Consider the following 16,465-nt stretch of genomic DNA (forward strand, 5'->3'; position numbering starts at 1 on the left):
GGAGTTTTCAGGTGGAGTAGTAGGCACATTTCAGATTGATATCTGATGAAAAGCACAGAGGGACAAAATGGATATAGTCTGCTCTGTGTGGCAGGAACAGAGGAGTCCAGATGGGGAGGTTGGGCCATACCATGAAAGACTTCCAGTGCCATTTTTAAGCAGTTGGGCAGTCCCTGAAAGCAAAGGATTGAAACAGTCAGATTTGGGTTTTCAAAAGAAAATTAAAGTGGCAGCTTGGTGGATGAATTGGAGCATGAAGAAACAAGTTAGGAGTATTTTTTTTTCTTGGTGATCGTGCAAGCAAGATAAGTGTCTGAATGAGGATACTGGAAATGCAGAGGGCTGACTTTAAAATGTTTGTGTGAGAAAGATTCACTTCTGGGGAGGTGTCAGAGAGGGAGAAGTAGTGATTATTTTTAAAAACTTGTAGCTTATATGACTTGGTAAATGATCACTATTTCAACCAGAAGAAACAGAAACTGAAGAAAACAGAAACATGATTTCAGAAGGGAATTGGAGGTAGGAGTTTTCTTGTAGAAAAGATAAAACACCGTCTGCTCCATCTTTCAATCATGGTTAGTTTGGGGTGCCTGTCTGCAACATCCAGGTGGATATGTCAAGCAGGTAGTTGAAAATATGGGCCTAGACTCGGAAAGCAAGGTTAAAGCTGGAGATCTCAATTTTGGAGTCATTACAGTACAAATTTGTATTAAAATTCCTATGCAAAAGGGCCACACAGGAACTTTTCTGGGGTAATGGATATTTCTGTTTTACAATTAAGTGAGTGGTTACAAGGGCATGCACGTCTGAAAACAGATCACACTATACACTTAAAATGAGTGTATTTTGTTGAATCTTAAAAAACACTAAAAGTCAAAGTGAACTGCCCTGTAGGTTTGTTTAGTAAGTTCTAAATGAATTGTCTTTAAAAATTGTTAATCAGGGGCGCATGGGTGGCTCAGTCGGTTAAGCATCTGCCTTTGGCTCAGGTCATGATACTGGTGTCCTGGGACAGAGCCCCACATGGGGGGGGGGGGGAATCCCTGCTCAGTGGGGAGCCTGCTTCTCCCTCTCCCTCTGCTTATGCTTCCCTTGCTTGTGCTCTCTTGCTGTGTCAAAAAAATAAAACTAAAAAAAAAAAATTGTTAACCCATTGTTTTAGAAAAACAGAAGAGAATGGAAAATTGTTCTACACGTATCAGTTAAAAATGAGTGATTGGCAGCAGGGAAAGCTGCCATGGTTCTGGCTGTTCCAGATACTATGCTAGATATGCCAGGTTATGGGCCATTTGGGAGTTCTCCATTCCAAATGATATTCCCTCCCTAAACCGCCCTCCTCCTTTGTCAGCCCACCCTTGTACCACCTGGGGTGACTTCCGCACTTGGGAGTAGCTGAGACAATGAAAGTACTTGAAGAATAGGATATGACATTGCTGAACAACAAATCTGTCCTTATTGATTGATTTTAGGCTTATGGCCAATTTGGCTTCCTCATTTGGCACCATTCTCTCAGCATCATTTCTGAATTGTCCTTTCAGTGCTTAGCTTAAAATCTACTTTGTACAAAATGCCCATTTTTCATTCAGAAGAAAGAGGTGAAATTTGATACCTGTATTCAACTATGAGTGTAGACAGACACATCTACTATGAGTTTACAATCACCAGATCTGTATATTTATGTTGTAATTTCAATTTTGTTATTTACTAAGTCTTTGAGATCTTGAAGAAAATGAGAATGATAAAATCCATTTTGTGGGGTAGTAGGGATTAAGTCAGATAGCACGTGTGAAAGTGCTGAGTACGGTGTTGAGTAGATGCTCAATAAAAGGCAGATGTCTTGTCAAACCTAACTATACTTTCTGAGTTAGTACATCCCATAAATTTCTTGAAAGTAAAAAGTTTTCTGCTCTCTATATTCCATCCTAACTAATACATCCTCAGTAGACCTCGGGGAATGATGTTCATGAAGCTGGCAGGTGAAGGATAAAGTTGAAAAAGATTTACACAATAAATCATAGATGAGACCATTCTGGTGAGATGAGAAGAAAGGAACTTGACTCAGAGGTCGTGGCAAAGGTCTTTCTTCATATTTCCTCTTTCCATTCATTTAAATTTTTATCTTGCCAAAATGAGGGGACAGAAGGTCTCGTCTTGATGAGTGGAACTGCAAGACTGCGTGCCAATACACCTGGTCTTGATTCATGCCAGCTGGGAGAGAAGCTTGGCTTCTCAGTGTTTTACTACTGTGGTTTCCTGGGCTGGGCAGCTGGGTGCCTAATAATGATAAAAACCATAATAATACTTCATAATTACGCACTGCCCTTTGCCAGAACTTGGATTTAATTACAATGACTATGACAGAACTGGCAATATCTCACTCCCTGTTGGGGTGCAATACCCAAGGGCCTGGAAATATGAAGTGAAGTGGCAACTGCAACCTTCTCCTGCAGGGCCTATCCTGGCAACTTACCCAGAATGCTCTGGGTTTACAGCTCATCATCAGAAACAAAGAGTACTTTTAAATTGCCCACATGCACTTGGCATCGTCAAGTAAAATAGTGTTTATGAAGCAACTACTGCCACCCACGGGGCACAGCATCATGGAAGCCCAGGCCTGGAGGGGACCAAAGGAGTGACCTCATTCATAACCTCACCCCTGCCATGAGGTACCACTGCCATTACACTCTCCTAGCTCAGTTCACTGACCTTCCCATTCTGATTTGGGCTGAGGACTCACCTGATTCAGCTGTCAGGGAATTCACCGTTTAACACTTATTTTGCGAGCACCTATTGTGAGCCAAGGCACTGTGGAGGCAGAAAGATGTATAAAGTATGATCCCTGCCCTCAAAGTAGCTAGCTTATCTTCTCACTAAGGGATTCATGTTCAGGCAGCTGTAATATAGAGGGATGTCATGGTAGATGAAAGGGAATGAAATTATGACACCAGGTGAAAGGGTCAGAGCCATTCCTTCTTTGAGAATACAAAGAAAGGATGAGAAGATTGTTGGGTCAGGGTGGGAAGGACTTGAAGTGAAGAGACAGCAACAATGTGAGGCCCTTATTACTTACTCTCTGGTTATCTTGTTCACTTACTAGTTTACTCATATACTGTTTGTCTCATGCCATTCAGGAACCTTGTCACTTGGGTTCACCGCTATATCCTAGGTCTCAAACAATGCTTGAAGCAGAGTATAGTGATCAGTAAATACTGGCTTAATGAATAAGTGACTCGGGTTAGGCAGTTGGATGTAGAAACGGAGAGGAAAGGGCATTTAGGAAATACAACCAACATGACAAAGTTAGAAAGGGTTAAGAGGTATTTACAGCAGTGAGGGAGAAGCATGGAGGATCACATGGCTCCTGGTTCTGGATTTGGGGGAGTGGATGGTGACGCTATCAAAGAAGATAAGGAGCAGACGAGAAAGAGCAAGTTTTGAGGGTTTGTGTTCTGATTTGGATAGGTCATAATGGGGTTCAAGTGGAGATGTCCAAAAACGCCTATGCGTGCAGATTCGGACCTCATGAAAGGTACACTCAGCCGTCAACGTGGTTAGATCACTTGGTGTGCAGTAGAAGGACTACGTCCCTACTGAGTAAAGCAAGGGCTGGGGCCCAGCTCTTGGGACTGACTCTCTTACCGAGTCTACAGATAACATATTTAGTAAGGTTGACATCCTGAGTGTTCATAGTCTCAGGGAAAAACTGTGGCGCGAGGGGTGCACTGGGGAAGAGAAAAAGCTTAAAGAGAGATGTAGCCCATAGAGTTTAACTGCACGAGAGACCAAACAGGAATTTAAAAAGTGACCCTTGAACTTGGTGGGCCACAGGGACGTCACCGGTGGCCCGAGGAGACAGCTGTACCCGAAGCAAGACTCGAAATAAAGGGGCTCGCGGGCAAGTTGTTTTCTGCTTCCAGTTCGGAGGCGCTGGACCATGGTCATGGCTATGTCCAAAACAGAGGCGGCCAGGAAATTCTGTGAATGACGACACGGTTTCTAAAACGCCAGATGTAGAGTCCTGCTGGCGTCACAAAGCCTCAACTCTGCCTCTCCCCTTTCAGCCATTTCTAGGGCGGGGGCCCTTCCGCCTAAAGTGCCGGCACCAAGCGGAGGACAGTCACCCCTCCGTCGGCCCGTGAGTCACGTCGGCGACAGCAGGGAGCAGGGACGGGGCTGCTGGAATCCAGTGAAGTGCCCAGTTGCCCGTGCATCCTGCAGTTTAGTAACTGGGTGGCTCCAACGCTGCAGGGAGCTGGGGAGGCTCATTCACATTTTCCGACCCGGCACTCACACCCTCCATTCATCATTTTTCCTTTCCTTTTCCCCAGCGGAGTTGAAACCGGGGACAAAGCCTCCCTCCTTCTCCCACCCCGGGCTGACCTTCCGCCCCCGAGCCCACCGCGGGCCCGCCCCCGACCACGTGACCCCCGCGGCCCCGTGACTCGCCGCCTCCGCCCCCTCCCCCCGCTGCAGCCCGCCTGGCCCCGCCCCTTCCGGCCCACGTGACCGCCTCTTTCCCACCTGACTGGCTCCTCCCTCTCCCCCCGCCCGGGCCGGACCCGGCCGCCGTCTCAGCCGCCCGACTCCAAAATGGCAGCCGCGCACAGCGCGCACCCGAGCGGCCGGACCTCCCTGCCTCCCGGGCCGCCCCCCTCTCGCTCCCGGCCTCCCTCCTTCGGCCTTCACCTACACGCCTCCGGATTGGCCGCCGGGAGTCCCGCCCCCCCGGGGCCCCGCCTGCTATTGGTCACGGTAGGCCGCCCTTCCGAGAGGCGTGCCCCGCCGCCCCCGCCCCCCGCCCCGGGAGGTATTTTCCATTCCGGTGGGGGTTGGGGGGAGGGGGGAGGGGAGCGGGGGAAGGGGGTGGGGGCCTGGCGGGGGCATCCGGCAGAGCTGGGGTCCCCGGGCTCCGTGCGGAGGCAGCGGGACCGCGCGCGGCCGGGCAGTCGGAGGGGACGGGACGGGAGCGGCGCGCGAGCGGGCGGACTCGCCCTGTCGGGGGCTGCGCCGTCCGGGCCCGTCCGCCTGGCCGCAGGTGCCCCTGGATGAGGCCGCCGCGCGCGCCGCAGCCGGTGAGTGTCCCCGCGGCCCGCGCCGCCGCTAGCGGCCGCCTGCCGGTCCTCCGGGCAGCCCGCCCCCGGCCGGCGCCTCCACGCCCCGGGCAGCGAGGCAGCGCCGGCCCCGCGGCCGGGCGGAGGCGGCGGGCGGGGGACCGCGAGTCCGGGCCGCGAGCCCTTGCGCCGCGAGCTGCGCCCAGTGGGGCTTGCGCTTAGTAGGCTCGCGCGGCGTTTACGAGCGGTTATTTTTCTGGTGGGAGGGAGGGAGGGACGTGGGGCGCCCAAGGGGAAGGGGGTCGTCCGGGGCCAGGGGAGGGCGCCCGGGTAGGGGTCGGAGCGGGGCCACCGGAGACTCGGGGCGCAGCCAGGCGCGCCGCGGGAAGGGGCCACCGGCCAAGCCCCGTGGGCTCCAAGGCTCCGGTCCGGGGGTCTTCAAGGTCGACGAGGGGCGGTCCAGCGGGAGCTGAGAGAGGACTGGGGAGTCGGATGGGGAAGGGACCGGACCCCCCCCGGGGGGGGTTAACCCGAGGTGGAAAGGGATGCGCAGGCGGCCGCTGGAAGACCCTTCCGCAACTACTTGGGCTCCTGCTGTGCTCGGGTGCTGGGGTTTGGGCATTCAAGTAGCTGAAGCAGCCTGACTTTCCGGAGAGGGAATCGCATCTGGAGGAGGATGCTAAGGAGCAGCTTAAGTACACATGTCGGTTTGGTTCCCCAACTTTGAAAGGCTGGGGGATTGGATTCTCGAGGTGACCTGTGACATTTTATTTTGTCGTTCCAACCAAGAGGAGCCTTGCTGCTGGAACCTGCCAGTTATCCCTTATTTTAAAATGTACGTACGTGTTTGATGGTGTTTTACCAGTTACTGGTTTTGCTGGAAATGCTCATAAACCTGCACCTTGAAATTCTTGTGGCCGCCTCTACATCTGCTGAATATCCTTTCTTCAGGTCCTTCGGTCTATAGCTATGGCTTACTTCGCCCTGGCTTAACGGTTACAGTGGACTCTGCTATTAGAATTTGCTGCTTACTTTAATTCTACAAGATTATTAAGTAATTCGCCTTCTTTCTTTGCCTTGCTTTCAATTGTTTCTTTACAAGGTCAACTTTAAGTATTATACTGGGAAGATGCTCTAAGAAAGCAGTACTAAAATGAGGCTGAGCTTTCTAACGGTTGAATATTAATGCCAGATGCTTAGTTTAATTTTAATAATCCTGTATTTGCATAACTCTTGAGAATGGGTTAGGAACAGAGAAAATGCATGCCAGGGTCAGGCAGTGGCAGTCCACAGAATCTACCTCTGGCACCCGGTTGAGATTCTTGATGTCACTGAGAAGAGGAAGCTAAGAATTGCACAGCTAGATCTTTTCATCTTTTAAATGTTTTCTTAATCATATGGATGTTTTATGCGTGTATATATGTTTATATAGTATATGTAACATATACTAATTCCTCACAATTTATAGAAGGAAAGCCTTTTTCTTTAGGGAGTACTTAAACGTTCTTGAGAAAATTTGTAGATGGTATGTTGCCCTGTAATGTAATTCATCAGAGAAAAATGTTCTGCAAAAAGTACTAATGTTTTCATTTGACACCTTTTTAGCTCTCCAATAACTGATGGATAATTACCTTTTTTTCCTCCCTATTGTCCTTGAATTTTACTATTTGTCCTTAGGGAGAATGTACTGGCATACAAAACAGTAGCCTAAAATATTGAAACCTAACACCTTTTAGCATTATGATAGCTTCTACATTATTCACCTTGAGATTCATCTATGGCAAACTAGTGGTCAGAAGGCTTTCCCTTATCACCTTAGTTAAGAATGGGCAGTTTTCTCCTTTGGTAGAACTAAGGAAAAATAACATTTAATGCTTGCAAAGTATTGATAATAACTAAATAGAATGAGGATAGGGAGCTTGGAAAAAAGATGTATGTACAGGAATCACATTTCTTTTAGAGCTGGGAGAGTAGACCGTGGAGATGATTATTTTGCAGATCATGAAACCAAGACCAGAGCAGTGGAAGGGACTCAATTGCTAGTTAGTGACAGAGCCAGGATCAGTGGGCAGGTTTTCAGACTCTAGTCCAGGGTTTTTCTACATTATCACAATCACATTGTTAATTTCTAAAGAGTTGTAGTGCCAACTAGAAATGGTTTTTGGATTATTTGTGATGTTGTTCTAAGGTTGGAGAAGTTTGAGTTGACTACTTTTATACATGAAAGGATGTAAAACTGGATGAGCTTTTATTGGAAAGTTTTAAACACTGTGCTTCATTGTTAGTGGAAGTGCTGATATTTCTCTCTCATTGGAAAGAGACAAACTGTCACGTCATCTAGATTAAAATATTAAATGAACTTAGAGCAGGCTGGTGTTCTGTCATTTTTATGCTAAAAATTAATTGCTTACAAGATTATCAAAATTCAAAAGGTTCCTGTGTTTTCAAAGTAAATTATATGAAAATTATTATTCTCAATAAGTGTGGGAGTTTTGTTAGGTTAAAATGGGGTTTGGTACCTTTAGAAATAAGAGCAGTAGTAGAATTACATGATCATTATGAAAACATAATTCTTATCATAGTTGTAATAGAGAATGACTGACTTTGTATCTCAGCCACTTAATAACATTATGATGTGTGGCAAGTGATTTAACCACCGTGTACTTAGGTTTCCTCATCTGTAGAGTGAGGGTAATAAAAGGACCCACCTCATAGGAGAGTTGTGAGGATTCACAGTGTTTTTTTCCTTTCCAACAAATACTGGACACAATTCTTTATGGTTCATTAGGTGTATACCGTTTGTTTCTTTGCTATTATTGAAGTCACTTTGAGGCTACAAAAAATACCTAGAGAAATACAATGAGCACATAATAGCCTGTCTTACGGTGCTCTTAGTGCAGATGACGTTCTTATGTTTGTTTGTTTTCTCCTTTGTTCCTTTTGGACCTTTAATTAAGTATGCCTATCAAGTTAGAGTGAATGCATATATTTTTCTAAATGTCATCTGGAGACCCTTGTTGCAATGACATTATTCTACAATCAAAATGCCAGTGATTGATTTGGAGGTATTCTAGTGAAAATGTAATGCATTCCAAAGGCTTACTGGGTAAGCTTGGGTGAGGAAATCAGGAATTTATAAGATCTATTATTAATTATAATCCTCTCTGTCGATGAAACCATGAGAAAATCCTTGAACCTTGTTTTCTAATAGGGGAATGTTTTGATGACTTCATTCATTATACTTTTAGGTTTTAGTAATAAGATTTGTATAATTCCAATATTATAACATTTTGTTCTTTTTACTTTGCTGTAACTGGGGTCTAATTAGTGTTTGCATATGTGGTTTAGTAAATGTTTTTTACATGACAGTGGTGGACTTTTCCTACATATTCTTTGGTTCTACCTTATCAGGTTCTCCTATTTGATTTACAGCAGCTCTTCTTCTGCTTATAGTTCCCTCAACTTTGATTCTCAGACACCTTTACCGCCTGTCACAACATGTAACTTCTTTGCCCATCACAACTTGAGCATACTTTTTTATACCTCTTTTTAGACGTTAATTTCAACTATGTAAAAAATGTACATCACATATTTTTAATTGCCCTTATTTTTAGAGTTTCACTGAATTGAGTCCATTTTGCAGGTTAGAGATTAAAATCAGAAACAAATGTAGCTCAAAAGCATTTTTACTATGTTAGTGGTAGATTTTTGCCATTTTTTTCGGATCTCAGGCAGGCATTCTGTTGGTAGGTACTTCAGGTGATAAATACATGGGTCATCCCTTTAATCTGAAGTAATGCAGATAGCTCCATGGAGCTTATCAGAAGCTTCCAGGATAATGTTTTTCTTTCACTGATACAGAATTATAATATTTGAGAGTAACCAACTCTTGATCTTCTTTTGATTAACTATTATATTAAAGGTTATGAAATTATTAACAATTTATTGGATATTTTTGGAATCATGGAATACTTTTAGGAATTTTGTAGAACTTAGACATGCAGATCTTTTCTTTCAATTACATAATCTAATTATGTGAATAAAATATTTGTTTAAATATGATTCCAAAAGACATTAGAAATACCATGTTATAATAAAATATAACCAATCATTGCTCCATTTTTCACTAAGTTAAACATTTTTTATATGTTTAAAAATAATTATGGCATTGTAAATTGCCAGTTATTCATATTTAAAATTCATGAATACAAGGACTGAGTCAGTATGGACCACGCAAACTACCTTCTTGGCTTTGAGGTAGATGTTAGAGAATGGCTGAGGGAAAATATGAATCATTTTCCTTACTCAATAAATTCTTTTTCTGAGTTAGCTAACTATCCTACTTTTTAGGGGGTAATGGAAAGAGGGTTTTGAATCTGCTTAGAGCAGACGTAATCTTGAAGGGTGACTGGATTTATGTTAATGTTGGGTAAATTTACATCTGAGTAGTTTAACTGAAAATTAGTTACCTGCCTTTATGGTACACAGAGGTGAAAAATTCTAAGGACTGACTTGAGAGAGACCAAATAAGTGTCACAATGACACTTATTGCCAAGTACAGTAGAGTAAGAATATATTTCTCCACAGTTCCTCTAATAATCCATAAGCAAAAGTAAATTTGCCTTTGCATTGATGAGACGTTATACAATAATCTTTTATCAAAGCTAATAATAAGAAGCAGTGAGGAAGATAATTTTGAAAAAAATATTTTTGAAACAAGCTTATCGCTCTGGAGTTGTCTTCAAATTATGACTTCCTTATTTTATTTGAAAACTACTATAACAGGGATAATAACAAGTCTTTCTATTCTGGGCAAGATTCTTCAGTTAGAGGTGGTAATCAAGTATTGATATACTGGGGACTCATGGGTGGCTCAGCAGTTGAGCATCTGCCTTCAGCTCAGGTCATGACTGCAGGGTCTGGGGATCCAGTCTCTCATCAGGCTCCCTGCAAGGAGGCCTGCTTCTCCCTCTGCATATGTCTCTGCCTTTCTGTGTGTCTCGTGAATAAGTAAATAAGTAAAATCTTAAAAATATTAAAACTATTAATATAAATATATAATATAATATTAATATAAAATATTAAAAATATTGACATACTGTATGTCAAGCAATTAAAAAGGATAAAAGCATAAGTAATGTGTGTATACTTAAAATGGAACATGAAAAGTAGAATGATGGAACAGGAATGATTTGGGAACTGAGCTTCATATGTGGTAGGTAGTCAGAGAAAGGGGAATTAAGAATTGGAGGTTGGAAAAAGAGAAATGTGGAGGAAAACCAGGATTTTGTAGTTTAGCCCTAACGTAGATCCTGGGTTCTGCAGATTACTGTGTCTTTGCATCAGGGAAAACTGGTGAAATATTCCAAAGCTGAAGAATAAACTTATTAAACATTAAATAAAACCTATTGGAAGAATTCCATGTATTTTTTTAAGGGTTAAAATATGCACGTGGCCAAAGAGGAGCTTATTTATCTAATTATTTAGTCCTTGACTTTAGTTATTAACATGAGACAGCAGTCCAGCCTCATTACCCTTCAGGGGATCAGTGCTTGAACCAATTTTATTTAGCATTTTCTATCTTTTTTATAAATGATTTAAAAGACGGATTGGCAGTGAAAGTTGCCAGATTTGCAGCTGACTCTGTGTGCTGTTCCAGGTAGTTAACAGCCAGGCCAAAAGGAGAAGCTACAGGAACATCATTTGATGAGTTTCTGTGTGGCAGAGAACAAGATAATGCATTTAGGAGAAGATACTCCAAATTATATTTACAGGACCTGAGTTGTGACCCAGAAGGGGATCCAGAAGTCATGGAGATAGCTTCTTTGAGGGCATTTATTGTAGTTGTTGCTGGGCCACAAGGTCCTGTAATGTGTTGAGGGTTGTTGGACATAGATCTGAAGACAAAAATGATGTACATGAAAATGATTATAAAATAAATTATTTTTTTTCTTTTGCTCTTTACTATGTTCCAGAATAAGTGATTTGCAGTCATTTTTTTTTCATTGAATTCTCTGAACAATTCTGAAAGATAAGTGGCATTGTCCAATTTTCTCAAAAAAGGAAATTTGACTCAGGGAGGTTAAGTGACTTTCCCCAGTCACCCAGTCTGTGATGGCATAGGGACTAAAGCCCTTCTCTCTTGACTGTTAATCCTAAATGTTACCCAACATTTATTAACAGACATCTTTTAAAATTTATAATAGTTTAATTTAGGGTTTATGAAATGTTTTTCTCCTTTGCTATGGCAGCTTTGGATGCCATTACCAGGAGAGACCATATCTATATATTTTGAAAGGATTTGGAGACATTCCTTAAATTCTTCATTTTTAAGGAAGAGTAAGGGATCTTTTGGTATACAGTTTTATTGTAGAGAATGGAAAACAGTACAGGCCATCCATAAAATGTTTCTTCTTTTCACTATGAAATGTTGGATTATTATGAGCATTAATAAGGTAACATTAATAAGGAAAATCTTATTTGGTAGAAAAGACACAAGTTAAGAGTCCAGATACCTGGATTCTTCCAGGGGTATGAAATAGTGATGTGAAAAACATTAGGATAGCATTGAAATAGGTGGGCGTAGGGGAATGCTTGAGATGTGTCTTGAGAGATGAGCAGGTGAAGAGGGATTGTGTTCTAGGCAGAGGTATAGCAGTATGTTAGATGAATAATGACTTTTTTGAACTGCACTTTCCTCAAAGGAGTTAAAATATAAGAAAGTATCTTAAATTTTACTTAGATGAGCAGCATCTGCTGTATATTGTTAACCTTAAAATTGCCAGTTATTTTACCAGTAAAAGTGGGTTTACTTGGAAATAGCAGAGAATTACATTCCAGAACAAGCAAGCTATGAGAAAACCACAAGCAAGCCTAGAGAACAAAGGAGAGGACCTCTCTTTCATAGAGGAAAGGGAGAAAGTGGGAGGGCTGTTACAAACAAAAAAGTTGATTGGAGTAAACTAGCAGTTGGGAAGTATAGTGGCTTTCATTGGCTGAAATGTGACAGTCTTTCATTGGCTGGACTGTTGCTTCTCTGCTGGGACAGTAGAGTAGTAGCTAAAGGAGTACTGACTTGCAAGGTACCTCTCTTCCAGGTGGGACTGCAACTGACAAAAGTGGTAGGGCCTGAGAACTCACCCTGCTGGCTTCCTGGCTCCGTTTTCAATGAGGTTTCCTTGTTTCCTTTTAATTTTCAGAGTATAAACTCTCTCTCTCTCTTTCTCTCTCTCTCTCTCTCTCTCTCTCTCACACACACACACACACACACACTGATATTGTTATAAAGGGTGGACAAGGTGAAAACTTAGGAAGCAGGGAGAGAAAAGTACAAGAGAAAAAAACAGCAGAAATGGAAAAGGGAGGTGTTAAAGATGAGGGAAAAGGATATATTTGAAGAAACTTGATTTATAGTCCTCTTTGGACCTGTCAGTCAAAAGGAGGGTAATAAGTCTATAACTGAAAACTTTTGACATTAATTTACTGTAAGGAAGCAGCTCAGCAGGCAGTTGAAACATTTTACTCACTTTTCCATTTAGTCTACACTGACCATGTTAAAAAGGCTATGAAAATAAGCTAATTGAGAGTTGGCTGTAACTTCTGATGGTTTCTTCAGTCATTACTTCTGTACAGGTTTAGCTAATGGCTTTAAATATATAAGGGTGATCATAAAAATAAAGCAAGCTGGACTGAGTTCCTATTTATTCTAGATTATTAAAAATGAAAAGACATAGTGTATTTAAGGAAAAGGGTGAAGTTTGATCCATCTAAATGAGTACAAAAGAAAATTAGGAAATCAGACAAGAATAAAGGTAGAATGGGAACAAATTGTCAATGCTCTTATATGCCATACAAGGAGTTTGGTTTTTATTTTGTTTTGTAGGTGGGGAAGCGACACAAATAGTTTGCTGTTGTAGAAATCTGGTTATAGTAGTAATGAAGAGAATAGTCTGGGGGAATAGAGATTGGAAATATTTATTCACCAAGTAATATATATGGCACGGTTAAATGAATGAAGTATTCTCTCTGGCCTCTGATAGGTAAGTCACAGAGATACCATTTAAGGTTCTGCCCTAGTTCAGGAAAGACATTATGATAGTCTCAATTAAGGAATTTGTAGTGGGGATAGAAACAAGAGACTGATATCACAGATATATAGGAGTTTAAGCCCTCTGGACTTGGTTAGTGTTTGGAGGTGTTAAAAGCTGAAGATGAGTCTAAGGTTCCTGACTTGGCGGTTGAATGATATGTGCAAGTTTGAGAGAAGGGGAATACTGGGTTTGCTTTCAGGTAAGTAGTTATGCTTTTTAGATAAGTAATAACATGATCAAGATATCAGCTGGAAATACGGGTCTAGCTCAGAAGTGTGGCCAGGTTTACAGATAGGATTTGGAAGGCAAAAAGTTTAGAGTTGAACCTTGTGAAATTAAGTGAATAATGACCATAATTCCTAGATACTAATGTATGCAGAACAAAAAAGTAACTGTCAGTACTGGCACTTAGTTCAAGAATGTAGAAATTTTTTAAATATTTACCTTTTGCCCCCTTCAACTCAGCCACCCCACCACTACCATCATCTATCCTTACAAAGAATATGTAGAAATATTTGCTGCCAGAAATACTTTAGTGTCCTTGAAACAGTGTACCACAGTACACTGGTCTTCTGGTACAACACTGGGAGTTCGTAACAAATGCACTTTCTTATTCCTCACTGAAATTCTCTTTGGAATTGTGTTTGGTTCCTTGGGCTGGTGAGATAGTCTGAACATATACTGAAGCCTGCAGGCTTTTTTCACCTTTGAGATCTAGTACTGAGCAGCCCTAATCAACCCTGTCTTTGCCTCTCTTCCTCTCCTACCCTTCTAGCATTATAGAGCTTAAGGCTCTGGCAAATAGGATGCATTCCAAGAGGGAAAAGTAAAAAACATTGTAAGAGAAAGAACCTTGAAGAAAACTGTAATCTTTTCAATTCTCTTCCAAAGGTTCTACTCTTTAAGCCAGGGGATGGAGTTGGTGAGTCATTAAGAGGAGGTGTCCAAACTCAGTAAAATAAATAGCCCATCTATTAGGAGCAAGATCTTTTTAGTGCTGAGGAAATTTGGAAAAAATCTGAGGTGGTTTAACATTTAGTGGAAAAGATGAGTTTTTGGTTCACTTTTAAAGGAGGTAAAAAGTCAAGGCTGTGCAGCAAACAGTAAGAATACCACTATTAAGAGGTGGAGAAAACTGTACTGAGGAAGTAGAACATTAAGAAGAAAGTAAAGGAACTGGTCAATGGGATTCCTAATCTAAAATGCATAGTTCAAGTTCAGTTAATGAGAAATTAGGGTAGTTAGAGGATCAAAGACTAAATTTGGAGCTGGAAGTCCATGAAGCACATAAGTAGAAATTTGAGCATGAACAGAGGACTATTGTAATCATAATTGGAATAGCAATTAAGCAGCTATGGAAAATGACAACTGTTACATACAGTTTATGATGTATATAGTACTGATTAGTTTATAAGCCACCTAAATCTCTTATATTTTCCTTTTTTGTTATTATGTGTGTGCTTCTGTAATAATGTTTCTCAAACTTGCCTTGGCATAAAATTTATATGAAGCTCTTGTTTAAAATAGAGAATCATCTCAGGGATACCTGGGTGGCTCAGCGGTTTAGCATCTGCCTGCCTTGGGCTCAGGGCGTAATTCCGGAATTCAGGGATGGAGTCCCACATTGGGCTCCCTGCAGCAAGCCTGCTTTTCCCTTTGCCTATGTCTCTGCCTCTCATGAATAAATAAATAAATAAATAAATATGAAAAAATATATATAGATTCATCCATGATACGTGTAACAGTAGTTAGTCCCTTTTAGTTGCTAAGTTGCATTCCGCTGATGGATATACTGTTATTTATTATTACCGTGGGAAACGGTTGTTTCCAGTTTCCAAGAGACTAAAGCTCCTGTGAACATTCTTGCACAAGGCTTTTGTAACATTCCTTATTTGTAGGTAAGTATCTAGAAGTCAAATTGCTGGGTTATAGGAAGGGTGTATATTTAACATTATGAGAAACTGGGGATCCTAGGTGGTTCAGTCAACTGGGCATCTGCCCTCAGCTCGGGTCATGATCCCAGGGTCCTGGGATTGAGCCCCATATCATGCTCCCTGTTCAGGGGGGAACCTGCTTCTCCCCTTCCCTCTGCCTGCCGCTCCCTGCTTGTGCTCTCTCTCTCTCTCTGCCTCCCTCCCTCTCCTTCTCTCTCAAATAAAATCTTAAAAAAAAAACATTATGAGAAACTAATGGAACAATTTCCATTGTGGGTTTACCATTATATACTAACATTGTCCCCTCATTTCTTTTACAGAAGAATTTGGGTACAATTGATGTTCTTCCTTAAATGTTTGATAGAATTCACTAATGAAGCTATCTGGGCCTGGAGGTTTTGTTATGTTTTGGGTTTTTTTTGTGTGTGGAAAGGTTCTTAATTAAGGATTCAGTTTTTAAATGAATAAATGCAAGAGTATTATTTATTTATATTACTATTTTGGTAATTTCTGTCTTGAGGCATTTGTCCATTTCACCTAACTTGTCAAATTTACAGCTTGAAAATATATTACACATTTTATGAAACAGTATCTTCTTATAATGTCAGTAACATCTGTACTAATGTTCCCTTTATCATCTCTGATATTAGGTGCATTTTTCTTTCCTCTTGTGATTAGTCTTGCTAGGGCTTATTTTTATCAGTCCTTTCAAAAATCAACTTTCGGTTTTGTTGATTTTCTCTGTAGTTTTATCTGTTCTCTAGTTCGTGAGTTGAGCTCTTTCATTAGTTCCTTATCTCCTCCTTACTTTGGGTTAATTTGTTATACTTTTACTAGCTTTTAAGGTAAAAGCTTACATCATTGAATTAAATTTTTATTTAAAAAAAATTTTCAGGGGATCCCTGGGTGGCTCAGTGGTTTAGCGCTTGCCTTTGGTCCAGAACAGTGATCCTGGAATCCCAGGATCAACTCCCACATCGGGCTCCCTGCAGGGAGCCTGCTTCTCCCTCTGCTTGTGTTTCTGCTGTGTGTGCTCTCTCTCTCTGTCTCATGAATAAATAAATAAATAATTTTTTCAAGTTTTAAAGCCATAAATTTTCATTATCATTTCATTCAAAATATTTTCTTTTTTTTACTTGTAATTTTTTCTTTGACATATGGATTGTTGTGAAGTGTTATTAGCAAATAGTTTCCAAATATTTGGGATTTTCCACATATTTTGTTACTGTGTTTTCGTTTAGTATCATTTTGGTCAAAGAACATATTTTTAATAATTTCAATCCATTTAAGCTTTTTGATTGGTTTGTGGCCCAACATAGGGTGTATCTTGGTTAATGTCAATGTGTACTTGAGAAGAATGTATCTTCTGTTGTTGGGTGCTTTGTTCCAT

The 16,465-nt window shown here is 41.5% G+C and overlaps 1 protein-coding gene across 3 annotated transcripts in view; it reads left to right on the plus strand.

Moving 5' to 3' along the window:
* The first annotated feature begins 4,810 nt into the window (after positions 1-4,810).
* The window catches only part of SOCS5 (suppressor of cytokine signaling 5), a 60,386-nt gene continuing 48,731 nt past the window's right edge, over positions 4,811-16,465 (plus strand). The window contains exons 1-2 of one of the 3 annotated variants that reach the window (XM_041754993.1): positions 4,811-5,072; positions 5,841-5,886. The gene's annotated coding sequence lies outside the window, so the exon portion shown is untranslated. Of the gene's footprint in view, positions 5,073-5,355; positions 5,887-16,465 lie in introns of those variants that run through there. The other 2 variants (XM_041754991.1, XM_041754992.1) reach the window with 2 other exon arrangements.

The sequence above is a fragment of the Vulpes lagopus genome, chromosome 5 (assembly GCF_018345385.1).
Source record: "Vulpes lagopus strain Blue_001 chromosome 5, ASM1834538v1, whole genome shotgun sequence".
NCBI classification, from domain to species: Eukaryota; Metazoa; Chordata; class Mammalia; order Carnivora; family Canidae; genus Vulpes; species Vulpes lagopus.